General features: G+C 50.5%; 1 protein-coding gene across 2 annotated transcripts in view; it reads right to left on the reverse strand.

Annotated features, from left to right (window-relative positions):
- The window catches only part of SH3BP5 (SH3 domain binding protein 5), a 79,039-nt gene that overhangs the window by 14,192 nt on the left and 49,337 nt on the right, over positions 1 to 15,510 (reverse strand). Inside the window, exon 1 of one of the 2 annotated variants that reach the window (XM_022561777.3) lies at positions 148 to 1,554. The exons of the other annotated variant lie outside the window; for it this stretch is intronic. The gene's annotated coding sequence lies outside the window, so the exon portion shown is untranslated. Of the gene's footprint in view, positions 1 to 147; positions 1,555 to 15,510 lie in introns of those variants that run through there. 2 annotated transcript variants of the gene reach the window in all.

Consider the following 15,510-nt stretch of genomic DNA (forward strand, 5'->3'; position numbering starts at 1 on the left):
ACCCTCCAGAAGGTGGGCGTCCCGAGGGCCTGGACGAGTCCTGTCCTTCTCTGCCTGGGCAGCCTGAGAACAGGCCGGGCACCTGCAGGTCTGTGTAGATGCTGGATGGGGGAGTGGAGGGTCTTCACAGCCCGGGACCCAACATACCAGATAAACACGCAGGCTCTGGGTCAGAGTTAGAGGCAGCGAACTGGCCCATCCGTGCTGGGTAGTGTCAACCGTGGCCCTTCACAGAGATGATCCCATTTGCTAATGAGGCCAAGGGTATCAGTGTCTCCAGCAGCACCCCTGCCCAGACACATGGTTCAGCTCACAGCACGTAAGAATCAGAAAAGCCCCGGAGATTACTGTCCAACAGCGTCATTCTGAGTGGGAACCGTGGCTTCCACAGGCCAGGGCCGTCCCTGAGCTCACGCGGCTGGACCATACTCCAGCCGCTCCGAGGCCCTGCCTCCCCGTGCGGTGACCCTGCGGGACAGGCCCCCACTCAAATCACACGCGCCGACACCTGCGATGGGTGGGGGGAAGGCCCTGATTGTCTCGTTGCTGTCCCTGCTTTCAGGAAACTTCAAGTGGGAGAATCAACAGAAGCGGCAGCAGAGCCCCGTTAGCCTGGACTATCGGGAACATGAAACGTCACTGATCCAAACTGAGTGTGAAACACCCCACATTTTAAAGTCTTAGAACAAAAAGAGAATAGCGATCTCCTTTATAATGACCATGTTGATTACATGATGAAATGACAATATTTTGTACCTAAGGGGTTAAAATGTATTATTTAAAACTAATTCCACCTGCTATTTTTAAATCTTTTACTGGGACTAGAAAATTGTAAGTCACATAGTTGACTCGCATTCTGTTGTTTTCATGCAGTAGAAACGCGTCCCCCAGGAGTGGGCCATGAGGTTGTACCAGAAATTTGCAGCAAATCCTTGTCACTGCTCTCAGCAGGCCCACCTTGAACTCCCTGCCAGGGTTCAGGCAAGCTGCTGCCAGATGCTGGCCTGCTGCAGCCCCCCACTCACCCCTGGCTAGCCGGATCCCTCAGTCAGTTGCATAAACTGGGGCACACCCCCGAGGCAGTCCCTGGGACCCAGGAGGTGGGTGGAACATCTGGGCCCACACCCATTCCCAGAGTGAGTCTCACGTGACTGAGAGGAAGTCTTCAGATACCACAGGCCAAGGACACTTTTCAAAGGCAGTTGAGAGGAACAAAATCAGACTTGGAGCCCATCAGCCCCCAGGGTGAGGGACAGCTGTGCGAACCCTCGGTGCCCCCTCCATCTTTTTGATCGTGTAACTGCGGGTCACACCCGACCCGACCCTCAGGCAACAACTACCTGGTCAGGGAGCCGAACTGGGGAAGGAGTGGACATTCAGAAGTACCAGAGGGAGGGGACACGAAGGAGAAATTTCTTCCCATGGAGGGAATCCAGGATGGCTTCTTAAATGAGGATGATCCCGAACTGAGGGCTGGAGATGGGGATGATCTGAAAATGTGGGTTGGTGGGGGGCCTGGAGGAAGCAGAGTTATGAAACAGCGTCTGTAGGAGGCTTGACAAAGGCTCCCATCAAGGTTTCAAAAGGGAGTCAAGGGCTTCCCTGGTGGCACGGATTCGTGCCCCGGTCCAGGAAGATCCCACATGCTGCGGAGCAGCTGGGCCCGTGAGCCATGGCCGCTGAGCCTGCGCGTCTGGAGCCTGTGCTCCTCAACGGGGAGAGGCCACAATGGTGAGAGGCCTGCATACTGCAAAAAAAAAAAAAAAAAAAGAGTCAAGAACAGAGGCTGTGAATGAATGCCAGGCTAAAGCTTCCACCGGGGGACCTGCCTGCTGCAGACCCACTGTGTGGCCCTGGGACCACACAGGTGTGCCTCAGGGACACAGTGGGGACCAGGGGCCGCCCTCTAGGACACACCACTGAGAAGACAGCACCACCTGCTGTCAGCAGCACACTCACTGCTCCAGAGCCGAGCTCCAGGTCCACCGTGCTTCTCCAGTGTGAGGACAGCCCTCGGGGGCCCTCCACCTGCCCAGACGTGCCGGAGGGCACGTGGCACTAAGAAGCCGTCCCATGCTGAACCACAGACCGCCTAGAGGCTTCAAACCAGGACCATCAGACCATAATTAACCCCACAGGTTCTCACATTTTCTAAGAAAGGATCTGTGTTTAAGGAAATTTTAGTATTTCAATTCAGCCACGTCTCCCTGCTTGAGTAATGAAGCTTTTCTTTCTTCAGACAAGCCAAAAACAGATGCCCTCATGGGAACCTTCTGAAATGTGGCTGCCGTGACCCAGGCCCAGCCCCTCCTGACCCGCTGCTATGCATCTGCTGTGTTCCAAATAAGGGAACCAGATCCCTACAAAGAGGGAAAAGAGGATGCCCATCTGAAGTGCCCTGTAGAACATGCTCTCTTTTGAGTCCCTGGGGAGTTTCTGAAGTTTCCTCAAGGCTCTGTCCCTCTTGTGGTATCAGAAATGTGCTTTCCTTGTCATATTGCGGATCCTGCTAATATGAGGGTTTGGTATACATTTAACCCAGATGGCATCTCTCCATCACTTATCCCCTCACTCATTCATTCATTCAAGTAAGTGCTGGACACGTGTTCTGTACTCACTGTCTATTCACTGCATCTTTCTTGGAAATAGAGCCCCCATGTCTCCAGGTGAGGCAACGTCCCAGCTAAAACCTACTTCCCAGCTGTCACTAACTTTTAGCTAATGAGATGTAAATAGATATTGAGTGAGGCTTGTACCCCTGTTACTAACCTTGTTGCTAACTTTTAGCTAGTACTCCTCTTACTTTTAGCTAACGAGATATAAATAGATACTGAGCGAGACTTTCAGGAGAGCTCCTTTGTCTTTCCATCTGTGATATTAATATGACAGCTGGTGCTTCAACAGCCTTTTTGGATCATGAGGCAACTCTCTTAAGGATGAAGGAACAGTAAATTAGGTCCCTGCCCTGAACTGACTTTTTACATGACAGAGAAAATAAAGTCTCATATTCAAGCCAGTGTTATTTGGGGGTTTTCTGTTATGTTCAGCCAAATCTAAACCTAAATGATAACACATCTTCCCCTCCACACAGCTGGGCTATTCTGTAAACCTGATAGATGTGACTATAGCAGCCCGCATAGACTGGTCAGATCTCCCTCAACTTCTTTCAGGCTGCTCAGAGCCTATTTTATAACTGTTAAGCCCAAGGAAACAACTTTGGGGCTTCCTAAAGAACCCCAAAGCACATGGCCTGTTTGTAAGGCATTTCATAAAACATTTTCTAAACCCACACACACAAGGAAGGACCAGGCGGGTGCACACAATGTGGGGAGGGGAGCATGCCATCGCCCGCCCCCAGCAGGACACGAGCCGCTGGACATTGATGAGGCATCTCCTGGGCGCTGAGTTCTGGGGAGGAGGGGTTCACACCAACATAAAGGGTTCCAACTCGGTCGGGTAAACAGACACGTTCATTACAAACTCCAATTCAAGACAGACAGTGACAAGTGACCGGTGTAAAGCACATGGGAATGTTGGAAAGAAAGGGTGATTAGTCCAAGGTTTCTTAGGGAAGAGTTCTCGAAGCAGAGGGTGTCAGGCACCAGGCACCATGGAGCACAGGAGGCATCCAAGAGCTCACACCCATGTCTAACCGAGGAGGCTTAACTCAGAGACTACTTCCCACCCTCCTAACAGGAACACGTGACCTCAAAAATCAGAAGCCAACTTAGAGTCCAAGAAAAGAGCAGGCTGTGTCTGGCTCTCACCGTCATATGAAAGACGATACCTAGAAATCTTTAGCCCAGCCAACTAGGTTTTACCTTCAAACTCCAACAAAGGACCCAGGCCCTGGTATTAATACATTATCTGAATAAGGGCCCTACACTCCCGGGCTCCCCAAGTGCGCACACGGCCCAGCGGGGCTCACGCACGGCAGGGAAACCCAGTTAGCAAACCAGAGAGCTGAGGCCTGCCCGACACAGCGCTGAGGAGGAGATGTTAGCAGAACCAGGCTGGCGCTGTACAATGCAACACAGGAAAAAGGTGAAATATCCTCATGACTCGTGAACACGAATGGCTTTCACGGAAACAGCACTATGGGGAGAGTGTTAAAAGGCTGCTTGTGAATGGATTTGATAAGTGGGTTCCCACGGTGTCATCAACAAAGGGGGAGAGGGTGGAGAGGCCGGCCACTGTCGAGGCCACGGCCATGGCCTTCACTTCACTCCACTCCACGCCAGCCCACCATCGGCCTCAGGAAGGAACAAAAGCACCCGGATGTTTGCGCTGGTTGCAACAGAGGTAGAAGGTGGAAGGAGGTTTGCAGGCCATCCAGTTCAACCCTCATTTTTCAAAGGAGGGCCCAAAAAAGCAAGGCCACCTGTTAAATATACACAGCTACTTGGTAGCTGGCCAGAGCCAGGAAACCAGAGCCCCCAACCCTTGGTGGGGCTATTTCTGCTCTACAACAAGGTGCCTGCAACCTGGGTAACATTGCCAATGACATGATCGTGGGGCAAGTGGACAGTCTACCCATAAATACTACACAGACAGAGGAGCTGTTGAGGGACCGAAGACCAGATAGCAGCTCAAACTGTGCAGGACTGCGCCCCTACCTGGGATTCACACCAGCCAGTGAGCTGCAGAAACTGAAAAAGAGTAGGGGTTGTGTCACTCGGCTGCCCAAAGCCATGCTCTAGCTAGGGGTGGCTCCAGATCACGCAGAAAGCCTGCAAGACAAGACTAACCCAGTACCTGACTCCTAACAAACCCTAAGTGTGGATTTAGATGATTACAAAGAAAATCATAGCAGCTACTGTTGAAGCATTTATTCTGAGTATAATACGTAATAAGGCGTTCTGGGACACATCTCATTTAGATCTCATAATTACCCTGTGAGGTCGTCCAAGTGTCATCCCTACTTTAGAAAGGAGACCAAGGTCAGAAAGGTTAAAGAAGTTGCCCAAGGTTACACAGATAGCAAGGGTGGGTCCAGATTAAAACCCTGACCCAGTGCCTCCCTGCTAAGCTTCTACCAAATACCACCCACTGGGCTACACACTTCTGACCAAGAGGTGCTGGTCAAGCGAGCCTCTCACTGTTGTGGCCTCTCCCGTTGCGGAGCACAGGCTCTGGACGCGCAGGCTCAGCGGCCACGGCTCACGGGCCCAGCCGCTCCGTGGCATGTGGGATCTTCCCGGACCGGGGCACGAACCCGTGTCCCCTGCATCAGCAGGCGGACTCTCAACCACTGCGCCGCCAGAGAAGCCCTTTTTTTTTTTCTTATTTGTTTGTTTATATTTATTTATTTTTGGCTGAGTTGGGTCTTTGTTGCTGTGTACAGGGTTTTCCTAGTTGCAGCGAGTGGGGGCTGCTCTTCGTTGCGGTGCGCGGGCTTCTCATTGCGGTGGCTTCTCTCGTTGCAGAGCACGGCTCTAGGTACGTGGGCTTCGCGGGCTCAGTAGTTGTGGCTCGTGGGTTCTACAGCGTAGGCTCAGTAGTTGTGGCGCACAGGCTTAGTTGCTCCGCGGCATGTGGGATCTTCCCAGACCAGGACTCGAACCCATGTCTCCTGCATTGGCAGGAGGATTCTTAACCACTGTGCCACCAGGGAAGCCCAAGCGAGGTCCCTCTTACTTCTCCTCCCTAATCACAGGGTCACACTGGCCACTGCTAAATAGATGGGGACGGGTAGGGGGTTTGCAGGGAGAAAAGACGTCAGCCACCAAGGAGACCACGTTTCCCTTCCACAGAGTGCGAGTGAGGGGGGTAAGGGATGTGGGATGCCCGGTGTAAGAGCTGAGCGCTTTCCCAGTCAGGAGTCGGGGAGCAGATGGTGGGGTCTATAGAGGCTGATGCTGAAAGCTCTCTAAGCGTGACCTCTCCTGCACCCCGACCCTGTTCCCTCACCTGCTCTTGGCAACAACTTGGACCCCACTCCCAGGGGAGCATGGGGCAGTCACAATTTCTCTTCTATCAAAACCACATTCCCATTCAAGTCAGAGGCCTCTGGATGGCTTTCCCTATTCGCTATGAACGCCTTTAGCACTTGAAACCCAAAGGGATTCTCTGGGTTTACTTAGGAACCAATGGGCTCCATCTGCACCCACCTCCCAGTGCTCGATGGGAACAATCACGGATCAACAAGAGGCTTCCGGAAACCTCGGGACGCCTGGGCGTGAAATGAACATAGGGTGCCCCACTGCCTCCTAAAGAGGATCAGAAAGTCACCAGCCTGGGGAGCACAGAGGCCGTCCAGAATGTGAGGGCAGCAACAGCCCTTCGGTGGCCATGGGCCTCAGAGCACCACAGGGAGGCCCGCCTTCTATGGCCCGAGTACTCTGGCTGGGATGACCCCACCCCACAGGAGAGCAGGACGAGGTCAAGGTGCCTGCTGCACTGGACATCCGCTGGGGGGAAGCCCCCTGTCCTTGCCTATTTAAAAAAAAAGATACAATTTTGTCCTTGCCCCTTTACGGTGACTGTTGCATGTGCCGCTGGGAGAATCCATCCCCCAGCTAGAAGCTCATGAAGAAAAGCCACAGACGCCTCTCTGAGCCATCTCAGGAAGATGAAAGATCCCCAGCGAGGGAGGGATATCAGGATGAGCATCAAAGTGGGCGGGAGGCGGGGCATGTGTTCTCAGTTTCACTCAAGCGCTCGTTGTCCGCCAGGGTGCTGAGCAATCCCAGGGATGGGAAGTTGCCAGAGTCTGAGACTCTCAACTCTGAAAAATTCCTCCTTCCACGCCCTTTCAAGCCTGTCTGAGGTTAATGGAAGAATGGCCAGAGATGGGCATCCGCCACCTTGACCCTGAGGATGTTCCGGACACAAACATTTTAATCAGAAGCATTTTCTGGAGAGAATGCCAAGAAGTCCATTTAGTTCCTTGATTATTCTTCATATCCAGTGTTCCTAATTATTTCATTTTTATTTAGTCGAAATTATTTTCATTAGGATCAGTTCTTTTCAATTTCAAATCAATTAGAGCCATTGAGTAGTTTCATCCACAAACTTTACTCATTATACAGCCTATGCCATGGAGTTTTCCATTATTTCTGTCAAACTCAATTTTCCTGGACCAATTTTTGCAGATCTAGAAATGTGTTGAACATACGGGACATCAATCAATTTTTAATCAGTCCCAAATGTTACCATGTACAGTTTGTTACCATGTACAGTTTGTTACCATGTACAGTTTGAGCTGTTATCAGTTAATATTAAACTGTATAATATAAAACATATCAAACAATATATATTACAAATTATATGAAAGATCCATGATGCGTATTTCTCATTAGAGAAATACGAGGAAGACGTGAGCAGTCTTAAGAGACATCATACAGGGCCTGCAGCTGGTTTAGTGGAAGGCTCATCAATAAATCAGAATGTCAAGAGTCCCAAGGGATGAGAAAACATCAAGGTCAAATAGTTTTGCTCTGTCCTGGGGTTAAAGATGAGCTGTTTAAAAACAAAAATTAAAAAGCTTTTATCTGCTTCAAAATAATACAGAAGTGAGAGCTGGGGTGGTCAGGGTGTAGGAAGGTAAAGACAAAACAAGACTGGCCAATGGGTTAGTGATTACAGAAGCTGTGTGATGGGTATATAGGGCTCCACTACACTACTTTGTATATATGTGAAATTTCCAATAATAAAAAGTAAAGAAAAAATGATTCTCATTTGCAATTACCTACTTACTATTCTCTAGATCTGCAGTGTCTTATGCAGGAGCCACAGGCCACAGGTGGCTGTTTACATTTAATTACAATGAAATAAATTAGGTTTTCAGTTACTTGGTTGCACCAGTCATATTTCAAGGGCTCAGGAGTCACACGTGACTGATGGTCCCACACTGGACAGTGCAGACACAGAACATTTCCAGCATCACAGGAAGTTCTACTGGACAGGCTGGCCTAGACACTGGCCAACAATGAATGAAGGCTGGTGGAAGGTCTCAGCTACCATCCACAACCTCTGGTTTGTGTTCATCAAAACAGCATCTTCATGCTCATCGTTGCTAATTATTAGAGAAATGCAAATCAAAACTACAGTGAGGCACCACCTCACGCCAATCAGAGTGGCCATCATTAAAAACTCTACAAATAACAAACTCTGGAGCGGGCATGGAGAAAAGAGAACCCTCCTACACTGTCGGTGGGAATATAAACTGGTGCAGCCGTTATGGAGAACAGTATGGAGGTTCCTCAAAAAACAAAAATAGAACTACCATATGACCCGGCAATCCCACTACTGGGCATATACCCAGAGAAAACCGTAATTCAAAAAGACACATGCACCCCTATGTTTATTGCAGCACTGTTTGCAATAGCCAAGACATGGAACAACCTAAATGTCCACTGACAGAGGAATGGATAAAGAAGATGTGGTACATATATTCAATGGAATATTACTCAGCCATTAAAAAGAATGAAATAATGCCATTTGCAGCAATGTGAATGGACCTGGAGATTATCATATCAAGTGAAGTACGTCAGAAAGAGAAAGACAAATACCATGTGATATCACTTATATGTGGATTCTAAAATACGACACAGATAAACTTATTTACAAAACAGAAACAGACTCACTGACAGAGAACAGACTTGTGGTTGCCTAGGGGGAGGAGGGTGGGGGAGGGATGGATTGGGAGTTTGGGGTTAGCAGATGCAAACTATTACATGTAGAATGGATAAACCACAAGGTCCTACTGTACAGCGCAGCAAAGTATCTTCAATATCCTGTGATAAACCATAATGGAAAAGAATATGAAAAAGAATGTATACGTATGTGTAACTGAATCATTTTGCTGTAGAGCAGAAATTAACAATGCTGTAAATCAGCTATACTTCAATAAAATAAAAAAATTTTTTTAAAGCAGCATTTTTGTTCCTGCTCTTTTTTATAAATAATCATACAGTTAAAAACCTGTCATAAAGGAACCCTGGAGGCACACTGTGGTGAGGCCCTGGGTGCGGGGAAGGCCCAGCCACTCAATAGGGTGCTATGACCCAGTTTCTGGCAGGACAATTCCCACTTCCCCTGGTCATCCAGGGCCCCAGAGTGACCAGGGCTGGGTGTGACTCAGGGGTTTCGGTTGGGGGCTTCGGGGAGGTTCCTCTGGGATGGAGCCCACCTTGCTTGTCTCCTGTGTGAGCCATCAGCCTGCGCCTGACCTCTGGGCCCAGCACACACGTCCACACCACACCCGGGGGCTTCCCGCTTCACTCACCTGCCGCTTGTCCCTCGGCCTCAGGTGGGCACCATCTGCCTCCCTACAGATGGTCCCCGGTCCAGCCAAGAGCCGCTGGCAGGAGGGAGGGCATGGGACTCTTAGCCCAAGTCAGCAGGTCAGGGCTGGCCAGCCGCTGCCATCTCTGACCTTCACACTCGGCTCCCCCTGCACGATCACTGTGGCTCACCCAGCCTGCCAGCCACGCGTGGCAGGGTCTCCGGGAACGGCACATCCCACGCGGGCCCCCAAACCAAATGCTTGCTGCCGCAGCTGGGACCCAACAGATGCCGAGCCTCTCTCTGCGCCCCCCCTCCCCAGCCAGAAAAGTGCCTCCACATCCACCCCCTGGGCTCCCGCTTGCTCCCATGCTCACGTGGCTGGGCTCCAAGCTGGCACGAGTCGGTCCAGGGCAAGCCTGAGGCAGGGGACGGTGCCCAAGGCCAAGGCCCTCGTGACCCAGCAGCACGCCGGGAGCTACCACCAGGCCCAGACCCCTGGCCCACGGGGGTCTAATCACAGTCTTTGGGCTCGAGGAGACAGAAACAACGGAGACCAACCGTTTTGTTTTACAGAAGCGAAATCAAGAGCCTAAGAAGTGAACTGGCCTGCTCAAAGGGCCAAGTCACATACCACCTCTAACTTCCTCAAATACGCGCTCACTTGGCGAGCCTCTCTGCTGTGGAGGGTTCCCCAGACTCAGCAGGGCTGTACCTTCCTCCCCGCAAATCCTCCCCTTTATTTCTATCTCTGCCTTGTCCCCAAACCGCCCCCACCCCCAGGTCATTCCCAGGACACAAGAAGCACAGCATCTCCAAGTCTCGGGGTCAGAAAGACACACGCACCCGTCAGGGAAGCTTCCCTGGAAAAGAGCGCAGACCCCGGGCACAACAGGGTCCCCGACCATGGCCCGAGGTTTTGAGGGAGGGGAGGGGGCTGCTTTGCATGGGCAGAGCCCCGGGCTCTGTAATTACGCCTCATGACGGCCCTTCACAGCTCATGAGCGGCTGCTGGCTTCCCATGGGGAAGAGGGAGCGCAGGAGCCGAGAGGTGGATGAAGAATTGGGATGCCAGGATGAGTAACGGCATCTCCCTCCACTCAGCCACAGCCAGAGTCTCGCACCCGAAGACAGCAGCTGCCTTGGCAGAGCTCTGTCCCTGCTCTCACTTACTACTCCTCTCCTTTCTCTCCGGCGGGGAGTCAGGTGGCTGGCTGTCCCTCAGCCCGTTCTGCCTCTGTGGGCACAGCCCTCCCTCTACCTGGGGATTGTGAGGGAGCTGCCAACATCTCCAGGGCCTGCTCTCCAGAAGGCAGGTCCACCGGGACCACGTGGACAAACACCCCCCTTGCAGCTCTCCAATCCCAGGGCCCCCGGTTCTAAACACACCATAGTGCTGACGAAAGAAACCTTCCCCTGCCCTGCACAGAACTGGCATTGATCGCCTGGCACAGCTGGGCCGCTGTGAGGCACCGTCCTGCGTCCAAAGAACTGAGAGCACCAGGGTACACTCCCAGCACCAACAATGACCATTGTTCTTGGGTCTTCAACCTTGAACAAGTCACTGGATGTCTCAGACTGGAGGTGAAAGGACAAGGCCTCTCTTATCTCCCAGGGAGCCTGGTTCCCAGTACAGAAGACATGTAATTACAGCAGGATTTTTGAAGCCGTGGTCTGGAACACAGCATCTGGCTTAGACATGTGCAAACAGTCCATCAGCAGGTGAGTTTACCACTGGGCTATTTTGCTTTTGCTGTCATCTTTATTGTATATATTTGGAAATATTCCATAATAAAAAGCTTACAAAATTGCTTATTGATGCACTTCTTAATCAGCTGTTACTTTGCTATTTATCTACCACATAGTTCTTTCCTCACACTCAAAATTATGTCACTGGGTTGAGTAAGGGCATCACGTGAGGGAAAAGGAGAGGCCCACACTATTTATCAAATCAAAATATAACCGCTGTTTCTAGTCAAATGCTTTAAACCGATCATAAGAAAAATACATTGTTCAAACAGCCAGGGAAATCTGAAAAAGGACTGGGCATGAGATGATACAAAAAGAACTGTTATTCATTTTGTTAGGTGTGAAAATGTGATCTTTTAAAGGTTCTTATCTGTTAGAGATAAACACTTAAGTATTTACGGGTAAAGTGATATGGTATCTGTGAACAGCTTTACCATTAAAACTGGGGACAGTGGGGAACACAGGATTGCTAGATGTTGCTGCTGGTGATGGGTGCCTGGGGTTCACTGATAGTCTCTCTACTTCTGTGCACACTTGAAACATTCCATAATAAAACGTGGTAAAGAAATGTTTTTTGAAGGCTTTGGTTCATCAGTTATCGCTTTTGCTATTTACCTGCCACGTAATCACAAAACTCAAGAAAATGCTACTCACTGAAAGATTAGGGAAACCAAAGGTATTTTGTCAAAGGTGCTCCTCACTGAAGGCAAAATTTAAGCTAAATAAATAAAATAAATAAAAATTTAAAAAATAAAATAAAACGCCTGTAGGATTGCCAATGAGGGGAGGTAAAGAGCCCAAATTTTAACCAAGCCTGAGACAGGTTTACAAGACTGGAAAGGCTCCTGACCCTTCGAAACCCACCTTGCCCACGTGGGCAACTTACCAAAAATGTGGTGGCGTCCAACACTGCCCCCCCCCCCGCCATCCTGTTAGTGGGCAAACCACTCCGGCTGTCCAGAATTTCTCATCTCTAGTCTTGATCTCTTCTGCTGTGATTTAAAACCCTCCCTCGCAGAGACAGGGGGAGGGGGGAGGGCACCCACTTAACAATGACAAAGCACGTTATCAGCACAAAGCACTTCCAAGGAGGGCAGAAACCAAACTGCAGAAACCTGGGTAAGCCCTGCCCTGCCCTGCACCTCACTTCTACTGCCGACAGGATAAAAGGAACTAGGTCAAGGGTGTTTATTCAACTCCTGCTGTACCAGTATTCACCTATGGAATCTAGCCTATAGCCCTGTTGGTAAGTATTGCTGTACCCATTTGAAACCCAAAGAAACGGAGGTTAAGGAACTGATCCAAGGTCACACGGCTAGAAAGAAAGGAGACCGAAGTAACCTAAATGTCCATCAACAGATGAATGGATAAAGAAGATGTGGGGTATATATATATGCAATGGAATATTACTCAGCCATAAAAAAGAGTGAAGTGCCATTTGCAGCAACATGGATGGACCTAGAGATGATCATACTAAGTGAAGTAAGTCAGACACAGAAAGACAAATGCCACATGATATCACTTACATGTGGAATCTAAAAAATGATACAAATGAACTTAGTTACAAAACAGAAACAGATACACAGACATAGAAAACAAATTTATGGTTACCAAAGGGGAAAGGGAGGGAGGGAGGGACAAATTAGGAGTTTGGGATTAACAGATATAGACTACGTATAAAATACACAACAAGGACCTACTGTATAGCACAGGGAACTATATTCAATACCTTGTAAAAACCTATAAGGGAAAAGAATCTCAAAAAGAATATCTATATACCCAGATATATGTATCACTGAACCACTATGCTGTACACCTGAAACTAACATGACATTGTAAATCAACTATACAAGAAAGGGAGGGAGGGAGGGAGGGAGGGAGACCAGGCTCAGACCCAGGTCCCATGACTGCAGTGCCCTAGAAAAGGAAAAGCACCAGCACAGCACATTACTCCACTTGTCCAGCGGGGAGGCTGACAAGACCCATGTCTCTAGACCCTGATGAGAAACCCAGAACCCACCGGGCCACCCTCAGTTTGAAAAACTGTCTCTACAAGCCATCTGCACATTCACTTTGCCCAGCCCTCTGGCCAAGACATTCTCTCTGTAGAGCATCCAAAGCTGGACAAGTCCCGGCCAACCTCCCCACCCCCAGCTCTGTACCAAGGACTGAATGGGCTCCAAAGACATCTCCAGCCTCTACACTATTAAAACAAATGGGCTCAAAAAACATTCCTCCTGCCTCTGAGGTAAGAAATACTCAGAAGATATAACGGGAGTATCTGTCAAGGGCCCCTTCCCCACCAGTCTGGGATCCACAAAAGGGGCTTCTCAATTGGAAAGCTTCCTGACATTGGCCAGGACTGGCCTCCCCCAAGCCGGTGCCTCCATCACACAGCTGCTTGGCTCCACACCCAAGAGGCTGCTGTTAACGGGGGCAGGGGACATGCCCATTCCAAAGTGACTTCCATTCACACAACTTACTTGGCAACTAAAGATGGATGGTTGGGAAGAGGATTCACAAAGCTTTCTACTCTTGGCCTGGAGGGCTGGAAGACACCCACAGAGGAGCCATGAAGGGAGACAGGGAGGAGGGGGCACAGTAGGACAACTCAACCCCTGGGCCCCCAACACATGCTGGTGACCAGAGACACCTGGTCAGTCCTCCAGGCTGAGGGCCCTCAGAGTTAGTGCCACAGCAGAAAAGCTCACAGGGAGTTTACATGATCTCTCTACAGAGCATAATCCAGTGACCCGGGGAGCCCTAGTGACGGGGAGACCATTCCTGAACTTTTTTTTTTTTTTTTTTTGTGGTACGTGGGCTTCTCACTGTTGTGGCCTCTCCTGTTGCGGAGCACAGGCTCCGGACGTGCAGGCTCAGCGACCATGGCTCAAGGGCCCAGCCGCTCCGCGGCATGTGGGATCTTCCCGGACCGGGGCACGAACCCGTGTCGCCTGCATCGGCAGGCAGATTCTCAACCACTGCGCCACCAGGGAAGCGCGCAGTGATGTTTTGTACATCTGTGAGTCGCCCCCACCAGGGCGGTGACTTGGAAACAGGAGCTATTCCAAGCCCCTCATCAGCCAGGGACCTTGGCTGCCCCCTTCCCACCTTCTCCGGGTTTCAGCCTGCCCTGGATCATCTGGACCAGGGGTTGCCTGGGACACTGAAGCACAGCCAGAGGACCAACTGATTCACCGAAAGGTCAACCCCCTCCCCTCCAACTCATCTTCTGCCTCTGGGTTAGCATGACTTGGCTTAATTTTAACTACCACCGGCAAGATGAACCCCAAAAGAACTCAAGGTCAGGAGGACACAGATGAAAACAAGGGCCTAATATAAATAAGAGTAAGCACAGCACACCTCCCGCCTAGCTCGGTATATGGAAAAGCCAGCAGCCCCCAGCCAGGGCCAGAGCAAGCCGTCACTGCAACAGGACACAGAAGCAAGCATACCCAGGACTCAGAGCCCACGCCACTTCAAGCCAGCTAGGGTGCTCTGAGAAAGACAGGAATGGCCTTGTGATAGGGCCAGGGTGCAGCGGGGCCCCCGGCTTGGGGAGGCCATGTGGGCACCCGCTGGCTTTCCATCTGGTATTGCCAAGCAAAGCAGGTCTGAGGGACTCGGGGCCTCTCCCGGCCCTAGGGCTCAGGAACAAACCACAGCCATTGGAAGAAGAAAGAAAAAGGAAAAGACACCCAGGGGAAGAATCCAAGGTCTCAGGGCCGTGACAACTTTGCCTTAAGCCGCTGTATAACTCAGGCAGTCCCAGCACCCTCCTTCCACCCAGCGATCATTTCACTTCTACCATGCACCATGCGTCATGAAGATCTGCAAAGGTCAGAAAGATAAGATGCGATTTCTGTCATCAAGGAGCTCAGATTCAGGGCGGGCGGTCAGGGTTCTCAGCCCTCGTTGGAAAGGTTAGGAACCCAGACGCGGGACTCGGGCTGCCTGGGTCATTAGCTGAGTGACCGTGAGCACTTTAATTCTCGGTGCCTTGGTTCCTTCATCTGCAAAATGTGGACAACAGAAGCCACCTTGTGGGGTTGATCTGAGGAGCAAGTGAGTTAACACACGTAAAGTGCTCAGAACAGGCGTGCGCGAACAGGACAGAAGTGTCAGCTGTTACACCAGCAAGCATGACGTAGTATTAGCTCATGGTTATTAACCCACAGGACAAACCTGTCCTGTGGGTTTGTTATTCACCCTCAAGGGGAGCTGACGATCACCTTGAAATTGTGATTATGATGTATACACCCCCGTGCATATTCGTGTGTTCCCAGAGGACGACATCACAACTTTCATCCAGTTCTCAAAGCAAAGCCGCAGGAAAGCTTAGAGTGGGAGGGGGCCTGCAGCAAGAGTCTCAAGAAGGTGCACTGACCTGTGCCTTCATTTTATCAGGTCATCAGGCAAAGGGCAAAAGTTTCCCATAGAACTTTCTGCAACAATGGAAATGTCCTCTGTCTGCACTGTCCCCAAACAGCCACCATCGGCCACATGTGCCCAGTGAGCATCTGAAGTGTGGCT

The sequence above is a fragment of the Delphinapterus leucas genome, chromosome 4 (assembly GCF_059928025.1).
Source record: "Delphinapterus leucas isolate spDelLeu-1000000601 "Yukka" chromosome 4, BTC_Dleu_Yukka2, whole genome shotgun sequence".
Taxonomy (NCBI): domain Eukaryota; kingdom Metazoa; phylum Chordata; class Mammalia; order Artiodactyla; family Monodontidae; genus Delphinapterus; species Delphinapterus leucas.